This window comes from Pristiophorus japonicus, chromosome 20, assembly GCF_044704955.1.
Source record: "Pristiophorus japonicus isolate sPriJap1 chromosome 20, sPriJap1.hap1, whole genome shotgun sequence".
Lineage (NCBI taxonomy): Eukaryota > Metazoa > Chordata > Chondrichthyes > Pristiophoridae > Pristiophorus > Pristiophorus japonicus.
Window position 1 is genome coordinate 87053858 of NC_091996.1, and position 10056 is coordinate 87063913.

Consider the following 10056-nt stretch of genomic DNA (forward strand, 5'->3'; position numbering starts at 1 on the left):
CTTCTCATACTCCATTTTCCCTGCCCTAATCAAACCCTTTGTCCTCCTCTGCTGAGTTCTAAATTTCTCCCAGTCCCCAGGTTCGCTGCTATTTCTGGCCAATTTGTATGCCACTTCCTTGGCTTTAATACTATCCCTGATTTCCCTTGATAGCCACGGTTGAGCCACCTTCCCTTTTTTATTTCTATGCCAGACAGGAATGTACAATTGTTGTAGTTCATCCATGCGGTCTCTAAATGTCTGCCATTGCCCATCCACAGTCAACCCCTTAAGTATCATTCGCCAATCCATCTCAGCCAATTCACGCCTCATACCTTCAAAGTTAGCCTTCTTTAAGTTCTGGACCATGGTCTCTGAATTAACTGTTTCATTCTCCATCCTAATGCAGAATTCCACCATATTATGGTCACTCTTCCCCAAGGGGCCTCGCACAACGAGATTGCTAATTAATCCTTTCTCATTACATAACACCCAGTCTAAGATGGCCTCCCCCCTAGTTGGTTCCTCGACATATTGGTCTAAAAAACCATCCCTTATGCACTCCAGAAAATCCTCCTCCACCGTATTGCTTGGGCCAACAACAATATCATTGGGCCAACAACAATAACTTATAGCACCTTTAACACCCAAAGCGTTTCACAGGAGCGATTATCAGACAGCATTTGACACCGAGCTGCATAATTAGAAATTAGGGCAGGTGACCAAAACCTGGTCAGACAGGTGGGTTTTAAGGAGTGTCTTAAAGGGGCAAAGCAAGAAAGACTTGCATTTCTATAGCGCCTTTCACGACCATGGGACGTCCCAAACGCTTTACAGCCAATGAAGCACTTGTGGAGTGCGGTCACTGTTGTAATGTGGGAAACGCGGCAGCCAACTTGCGCACAGCAAGCTCCCACACACAGCGATTTGATAATGACCCAGATAATCCTGAGAGAGGCGGAGAGGTTTAGGGAGGGATTTCCAGAGCTCGGGGCCCAGGCAACAGAAGGCACGGCCACCGATGGTGGAGCGATGGAAATCGGGGAGGCGCGAGAGGGCAGAATTGGAGGAGCGGCGAGATCACCGGAGGGATGTAGTGCTGGAGGAGGTGACCGAGATGGGGAGGGGGCAAGGCCGTGGGGGGGGATTTGAACACAAGGCTTGGAATTTTGAAATCAAGGCGTTGCTTAATGTAGTTCAGCGAGCACAGGGGGCGATGGGTGACTTGGTGTGCATTCTTTTACATCGCCTTAGTTTTAATTTCAACCCTTCCACAGAAGCCGTGAGTTACAAAAATGACAGATTACTTCCAAATGATGTAACGGTACAGACAGTTCAAATTATGACCGTTTTAATTCAGTACAGCTCTTATCTGGTTCCGCACCGTTCCTGTCTCATTCTGCTGCGGAATATAATACAAAGATTTGCATTTATACAGCGCCTTTCACAACCTCAGGACGTCCCAAAACGCTTTACAGCCAATGAAGTACTTTTGAAGTGTGGTCACTGTTGTAATGTCAGCTGTGGCTCAGTGGGTAGCACTCTCTCTCTCTCCCCTCTGAGTCAGAAGGTTGTGGGTTCAAGCCCCACTCCAGCGACTTGAGCACATAAATCCAGGCTGATAATCCCAGTGCAGTGCTGAGGGAGCGCTGCACTGTTGGAGGGGCAGTGCTGAGGGAGCGCTGCACTGTTGGAGGGGCAGTGCTGAGGGAGCGCCGCTCTGTCGGAGGGGCGGTACTGAGGGAGCGCCGCTCTGTCGGAGGGGCAGTGCTGAGGGAGCGTCGCTCTGTCGTAGGGGCAGTACTGAGGGAGCGCCGCTCTGTCGGAGGGGCAGTGCTGAGGGAACGTCGCTCTGTCGGAGGGGTGGTACTGAGGGAATGTCGCACTGTCGGAGGGGCAGTGCTGAGGGAGCGCCGCACTGTCGGAGGGGCGGTGCTGAGGGAACGTCGCACTGTCGGAGGGACAGTACTGAGGGAGCGCCGCACTGTCGAAGGGACAGTGCTGAGGGAGCGCCGCACTGTCGGAGGGACAGTACCGAGGGAGCGCCGCACTGTCGGAGGGGCAGTACTGAGGGAGCGCTGCACTGTCGGAGGTGCCATCTTTTGGATGAGATGTTAAACCGAGGCCCCGTCTGCTCTCTCAGGTGAATGACACTATTTCGAAGAAGAGCCGGGGGAGTTCTCCCCAGTGTCCTGGGGCCAATATTTATCCCTCAATCAACATCACAAAAGCAGACTATCTGCTCATTATCACATTGCTGTTTGTGGGAGCTTGCTGTGCATAAATTGGCTGTCATGTTTCCCACATTACAACAGTGACTGCAGTCCATCATCAGGAGGCAGTCCCTCGGAGTCGAGGAAGACTTGCTTCCACTCCTGAAGTGAGTCCTTAGGTGGCTGAACAGTCCAAAACGGGAATTACAGTCTCTGTCACAGGTGGGACAGACAGTGGTTGAAGGAAAGGGTGGGTGGGACAGGTTTGCCGCACGCTCCTTCCGTTGCCTGCGCTTGCTTTCTGCATGCTCTCGGCTACGAGACTCGAGGTGCTCAGCGCCCTCCCGGATGCACTTCCTCCACTTAGGGCGGACTGATCTTTGGCCAGGGACTACCAGGTGTCAGTGGGGATGTTGCACTTTATCAGGGAGGCTTTGAGGGTGTCCCTGAAACGTTTCCGCTGCCCACCTTTGGCTTGTTTGCTGTGAAGGAGTTCCGAGTAGAGCGCTTGCTTTGGGAGTCTCGTGTCGGGCATGTAGACGATGAGGCCCGCCCAACGGAGCTGGTCGAGTGTGGTCAGTGCTTCGATGCTGGGGATGTTGGCCTGATCGAGAACGCTAACGTTGGTGCGTCTGTCCTCCCAGGGGCTTGTCAGGATCTTGCGGAGACAGCGTTGGTGGTGTTTCTCCAGCGATTTGAGGTGTCTACTGTATATGGTCCATGTCTCTGAGCCATACAGGAGGGCGGGTATCACTACAGCCCTGTTGACCATAAGCTAGGTGCTAGATTTGAAGGCGTGATCTCCGAACACTCTTTTCCTCAGGCGGCCGAAGGCTGCACTGGCACACTGGAGGCAGTGTTGGAACTTGTTGTCGATGTCTGCCCTTGCTGATAGTAGGCTCCGAGGTATGGGAAATGGTCCACATTGTCCAGAGTCGCGCGTGGATCTTGATGACCGGGGGGCAGTGATGTGTGGCGGGGTCAGGTTGGTAGGGGATCTTTGTCTGACGAATGTTTAGTATAAGGCCCATGCTTTCGTACGCCTCGGTGAAGGTGTTGACGATGGCTTGGAGTTCGGCCTCTGAATGTGCGCGGACACGAGACTCCCAAAGCAAGCGCTCTACTCGGAACTCCTACGCGGCAAGCGAGCCCCAGGTGGGCAGAGGAAACGTTTCAAGGACCACCCTCAAAGCCTCCCTGATAAAGTGCAACATCCCCACCGACACCTGGGAGTCCCTGGGCCAAAGACCAGTCCGCCCTAAGTGGAGGAAGTGCATCCGGGAGGGCGCTGAGCACCTCGAGTCTCGTGGCCGAGAGCGTGCAGAAAGCAAGCGCAGGCAGCGGAAGGAGCGTGCGGCAAACCAGTCCCACCCACCCCTTTCCCTCAACCACTGTCTGTCCCACCTGTGACAGAGACTGTAATTCCTGTATTGGACTGTTTAGTCACCCGAGAACTCACTTTTAGAGTGGAAGCAAGTCTTCCTTGATTCCGAGGGACTGCCTATGATGATGATGATTTTATATTAAAATGCCAGCAATTTTCAGCAGGTCAGGCAGTATCTGTGAGGAGAGGTAACAGCGTTAACGTTTCGGGTCGGTGACCTTTCATCAAAACTGGGAGATGTTAAGAGATGAGTTTTTGCGGACGTCATCATCATCGTAGGCAGCCCCATGAAATCAAGGAAGACTTGCTTCCATTCTATAGTGCAATGCATGAGGGTCCTGATGTTCCCGAACTTCATGTTGAAGGGTGGAAGATGCCTGTGGGTGGATTTTTTTAACGTGGGGTGGCCGTTGCATACCAGCCACCACACGGGCTTGACAGAGCGAGGTCTTGGTCCAGTGGCAAGGGTTAACCAGGATGACTGGAGACCAGGTTCTGCTGTATGAACCTACGGCGAGATGCGGGCCATAAGCTTGGCGCTGAGTAGCACCTGCTGGCGAGATGGTAGGTGATCCGAGCTCTAGGTAGCTGACCTTAAACATGGCCTTCTTCGGCCTTACAAAAACCTTTGACACTGTCAACCGCGAGGGTCAATGGAGCGTCCTCCTCCGTTTCGGATGCCCCCAGAAGTTCGTCACCATCCTCTGCCTGCTCCACGATGACATGCAGGCCGTGATCCTTACCAGCGGATCCATAACAGACCCAATCCACGTCCGGACCGGGGTCGAGCAGGGCTGTGTCATCGCCCCAACCCTCTTCTCAATCTTCCTCACCGCCATGCTCCACCTCACAGTCAACAAGCTCCCCGCTGGAGTGGAACTAAACTACAGAACCAGTGGGAAGCTGTTCAACCTTCGCCGCCTCCAGGCCAGGTGCAAGACCACCCCAACCTCTGTCGTCGAGCTACAGTACGCGGACGACGCCTGCGTCTGCGCACACACAGAGGTTGAACTCCAGGATATAGTCGACATATTTACTGAGGCGTACGAAAGCCTGGTCCTTACGTTAAACATCCGTAAGACAAAGGTCCTCCACCAGCCTGTCCTCGCCGCACAGCACTGCCCCCCAGTCATCAAGATCCACGGCGCGGCCCTGGACAACGTGGACCATTTCCCATACCTCGGGAGCCTCTTATCAGCAAAAGCAGACATTGATGAGGAGATCCAACACCGCCTCCAGTGCGCCAGTGCAGCCTTCGGCCGCCTGAGGAAAAGAGTGTTCAAAGACCAGGCCCTCAAATCTACCACCAAGCTCATGGTCTACAGGGCTGTAGTGATACCCGCCCTCCTGTATGGCTCAGAGACATGGACCATGTACAGCAGACACCTCAAGTCGCTGGAGAGATACCACCAACGATGTCTCCGCAAGATCTTGCAAATCCCCTGGGAGGACAGACGCACCAACGTTAGTGTCCTCGACCAGGCCAACATCCCCAGCATCGAAGCACTGACCACACTTGACCAGCTCCGCTGGGCAGGTCACATTGTCCGCATGCCTGACACGAGACTCCCAAAGCAAGCGCTCTACTCGGAACTCCTTCACGGCAAACGAGCCAAAGGTGGGCAGAGGAAACGTTACAAGGACCACCCTCAAAGCCTCCCTGATAAAGTGCAACATCCCCACTGACACCTGGGAGTCCCTGGCCAAAGACCAGGATGCCCTAAGTGGAGGAAGTGCATCCGGGAGGGCGCTGAGCACCTCGAGTCTCGTCGCCGAGAGCGTGCAGAAAGCAAGCGCAGGCAGCGGAAGGAGCGTGCGGCAAACCAGTCCCACCCACCCTTTCCTTCAACCACTGTCTGTCCCACCTGTGACAGAGACTGTAATTCCCGTATTGGACTGTTCAGCCACCTGAGAACTCACTTTTAGAGTGGAAGCAAGTCTTCCTCGATTCCGAGGGACTGCCTATGGTGATGGTGATGAGGTGATCCGAGGCTTGGCTGGGGGCAGGCATTGGGAAGGTCAGAGGTGCATTTTGTGGGATGGAAGTCCGGATGCTCTGATTGGATGGAGGAGAGGTCAGAGATGTCACAGCCATTGTGCTTACTGCTGGAGGAGGGAGGCCAGGGACATGGAGGAGACAAGAAAAGAACAAAAGGTGGGTGGGGGCGGGGGAAGAGGCTGTGATCGGCCGGGGAGCAGCAGTGATTAAATGACAAACGTGACGCAAAGGAGGTGATAATGGGACAAGTTTGGAGTCAAAAGACAGGACTAGAGGAGGTGTAAATGGTTACAGAATTTCTGAGAGAAAATGTGTTCAGCAGGATCTCAGCTTTCTGCTCGATACTGTACTGCCGTCCAGCCATAACATTAACATAAGAAATAGGAGCAGGAGTTGGCCATTCGGCCCCTCGAGCCTGCTCCACCATTCAGTAAGATCATGGTTGATCTTCGACCTCAACTCCACTTTCCCGCACTATCCCCATATCCCTTGATTCCCTCAATATCCAAAAATCTATTGATCTCGGTCTTGAATATACTCAACGACTGAGCCTCCACAGCCCTCTGGGGCAGAGAATACCAAAGATTCACCTCCCTCTGAGTGAAGCAGTTTCTCCTCATCTCAGTCCTAAATGGCCGACCCCTTATCCTGAGACTGTGACCCCTGGTTCTAGACTCCCCAGCCCGGGGGAAACATCCTCCCTGCATCTACCCTGTCGAGTCCTGTAAGAATTCTGTATGTTTCAATCAGATCACCTCTCATTCTTCTAAACTCTAGAGAATATCGGCCTAGTCTGCTCAATCTCTCCTCATAGGACAATCCCCCCATCCCAGGAATCAGTCTGGTGAACCTTCGTTGCACTCCCTCAATGGCAAGTATATCCTTCCTTAGTTAAGGAGACCAAAACTGTACACAATACTCCAGGTGTGGTCTCACCAGGGCCCTGCATAATTGCAGTAAGAATCGCTTCTCGGCCTTTTGGCTAAGATCATGCGTAACTGACCTGACAGGGGAGTAACCATGACCCCAAAGTGGTTCTCCCTGGATCAGGAAGGTATATGCTTGCTTTTTGGAAATAGGAGGTGGGTGGGGTGGATGACCCATCCACCTCCACGGAGGTGTGTGGGGGACCTGACCCATCCACCTCCATGGCACGAACCTGGTATTGCAGTACTTCCAGGAACGGTGCAGTGGCTCTAGGCCTTTTGGCTAAGAGCATTGGCGCAGAGTGATCCTTGATGTGTGCAAGGTGACCTCTGGCGTTTGTGATTTGACAAAGAATTGGAAAGATTGGCAACGGAAAAAAAAAAAAGTAAGACGTCTTTACTCTTATACTCAAATCCTCTTGCAATAAAGGCCAACGTACCATTTGCTTTCTTAATAGCTTGCTGGACCTGCATGTTAACTCTCAGTAATTCGTGGACAAGGACATCCAGGTCCCTCCGAACACCAACATTTCCCAATCTCTCACCAATTAATAAATACTCTGCTTTTCTACTTTGAGTTCAACAACATTAGATTTTAACCATTTGGCCATGAAACACTTTTGGATGCCTTGAGGATGTGAACGGCCCTATATAAATGCAATCCCGTTCTTTTGGTCGTATTAAATAGAAATTACAGCACAACAACAGGCCATTCGGCCCATTCAGCCAGCTTTGGTGTTTGTAGTCCACACGAGCTGTAAACCTAATCCCAAGTGCCCTCCCCCTCCCGGAACGTTTTACACCTACTTTTCTTCACCTACCTGCCTAACCCATTCTTAACTGTTGGCTCGGTCTCTGTTTCAGTCACTTACAGGTTGTGCATTCCACCCTCTGTGTAACAAAAGCCTCCTGCTCCATGTTCTCGCTCTCTGACCTTTCACCTTCTACCTGTGACACCTCGTTCTAGACCCTCTCTCTGACCTTTCACCTTCTACCTTTGACACCTCGTTCTACACCCTCTCTGGAAACAGTCCCTTTCCATCTATTTTGTCCCAACTCTTCGCGATCCCTGTCAACCCACCCAATAACGTCCTCACATCTAATGCAACAGTCCCAATTTTTCAAAATTGTTGTACTTGTACATCCTCAGCATCATAGTCAGCCTGCTCTGTACCCCCACTCTGACCTCAGTGTCCTCCCTATAGTGTGGAGGCCCTCTCTATTGCGTCTGTGTCAGCTGTGGCTCAGTGGGTAGCACTTCTTCTCACCTCTGAGTCAGATGGTTGTGGGTTCGAGTCCCACTCCAGAAACTTAAGCACATAAATCCAGGCTAACACTCTCAGTGCTATGGGAGGGCCGTACTGTCGGAGGGGCAGTCTTTCGGATGAGACGTTAAACCGAGGCCTTGTCTGCTCTCTCAGGTGGATGTAAAAGATCCCGTGGCATTATTTTGAATAAGAGCAGGGGGAGTCCAATATTTATCCCTCAATCAACGTAACAAGAAAAACAGGTGATCTGGGTCATTATCACATTGCTGTTTGTGGGAGCTTGCTGTGCGCAAATTGGCTGCCGCGTTTCCCACATTACAACAGCGGAGAGAGATCGAGGCCCAGGAAAGGCGCGTGTTCGGGGCCCAGATGAGCCGAGGGCCATGGGGCAACACGGGCCCAGCCCACACTGTGCGATACGTGCGCGCACTAAGTCCGTGCAGCAGAGCTGGTCTCCAGTCGTCCTGGTTAACCCTTGCCACTGGACCAAGACCTCGCTCTGTCAAGCCCGTGTGGTGGCTGGTGTGCAACAGTCACCCCACGTTAAAAAAATCCACCCACAGGCATCTTCCACCCTTCAGGATGTAGTTCGGGATCTGGAATATTAGGTCCTTCATTGAAACACCTGTGAACTCATCCCTTTTTGGTGTGGAAGCAAGTCATCCTCGATACGAGGGGCTGCTTCAGAAGAAGAAGACAACAGTGACTACACTCCAAAAAAATCTCTCTCTTAGGCAGTTGCTCGGAGTCGAGGATGACTTCAGTGGCTGTAAAGCACTTCTACAGGGCTGTAGTGATACCCGCCCTCCTGTATGGCTCAGAAACATGGACCATGTACAGTAGACACCTCAAATTGCTGGAGAAATATCACCAACGATGTCTCCGCAAGATCCTGCAAATCCCAAGGGAGGAGAGATGCACCAACGTTAGCGTCCTCGACCAGACCAACGTCCCCAGCATCGAAGCACGGACCACACTCGACCAGCTCCGCTGGGCAGGGCCACATTGTCCGCATGCCCGGACACGAGACTTCCAAAGCAAGCGCTCTACTTGGAACTCCAACACGGCAAGCGAGCCCCAGGTGGGCAGAGGAAGCGTTACAAGGTTCACCCTCAAAGCCTCCCTGATAAAGTGCAACATCCCCACCGACACCTGGGAGTCCCTGTACCAAAGACCAGTCCACCCTAAGTGGAGGAAGTGCATCCGGGAGGGCGCTGAGCACCTCGAGTCTCGTCGCCGAGAGCACGCAGAAAGCAAGCGCAGGCAGCGGAAGGAGCGCGCGGCAAACCAGTCCCACCCCACCCTTTCCTCTGACCACTGTCTGTCCCACCTGTGACTGTGGTTCTCGTATCGGACTGTTCAGCCACCTGAGAACTTCACTTTTAGAGTGGAAGCGAGTCTTCCTCGATTCCGAGGGGCTGCCTACGACGATGAGCGGTCCAATGGTCGTGAAAGGCGCTACATAAATGCAAGTCATTTGTGCAATTGACTTGCAGTTGAATATCTGAATCTCGCTGCCGCCAGAGGTCGATGGTTCTGCACGGGCGCTAAGACATCTCCACCCCCGCCCCAGTGTTTGGCTGGCAGAGTGAAATCTTAGAATCTGTGGTGTGAAAAAAAAGCTGTAAAGATCTTTTTTTTGTCTCTCCTTTGGCAGATTAGAGGCGCATTTCGCCATGTGCATAGCAGAACAAAGGCGGGCTGGATTAGGTGAAGGGGACGAACTGGTGTTTCAAAAACTGGGAGAGGGGGTTTGCAAATTCACAATATGCAGAGTCAATGATTTCTCCCCCCCCCCCCCCCGCAACTCCTAATTATCTCTCCGGTGCAAATGCAAAGAAAAAAGTTTGGAAAATCAGACTCTTTTAATCGGCAAATGTCCCAATCTCTCTCTTCCACAGCTCCCCCCCCAACTCCCAGTTATCCCTCCAGTGCAAAGGAAAAAGTTTGGAAAATTAGACCCTTTTTTAATAATGCAGTAAAATCTAAGCTATGAAATACTGTCACAAATCCTGCACTTTTATTTTAGCACTCTGTAATTTAGTAAAGTAGGTGATAGAGGACTTTAATACGTCTAAAGTTTGATTCACCAAATTGGGTCCTTGCACGAAATTACCCCTTCACCAAAAAAAAAGTGGACAAGTTGTAATTGGGCTATGTGATTGACGGGGAGGCGGGCCAATGGGGAGGCGGGGGTGTGTCTGCGGGAGGTGGAGCTGGCCAATCAAGCTGTGGGTGGGCGGGGCCCAGGCTCCCAGTCAGTTTCAGGCACTCCGCTGCCGGGCTC

At 52.4% G+C, this 10056-nt stretch overlaps 1 pseudogene; it reads left to right on the forward strand.

Moving 5' to 3' along the window:
* The first annotated feature begins 6537 nt into the window (after positions 1–6537).
* LOC139233303 (U2 spliceosomal RNA) lies at positions 6538–6771 on the forward strand (annotated as a pseudogene).
* The last annotated feature ends 3285 nt before the right edge of the window (positions 6772–10056 follow it).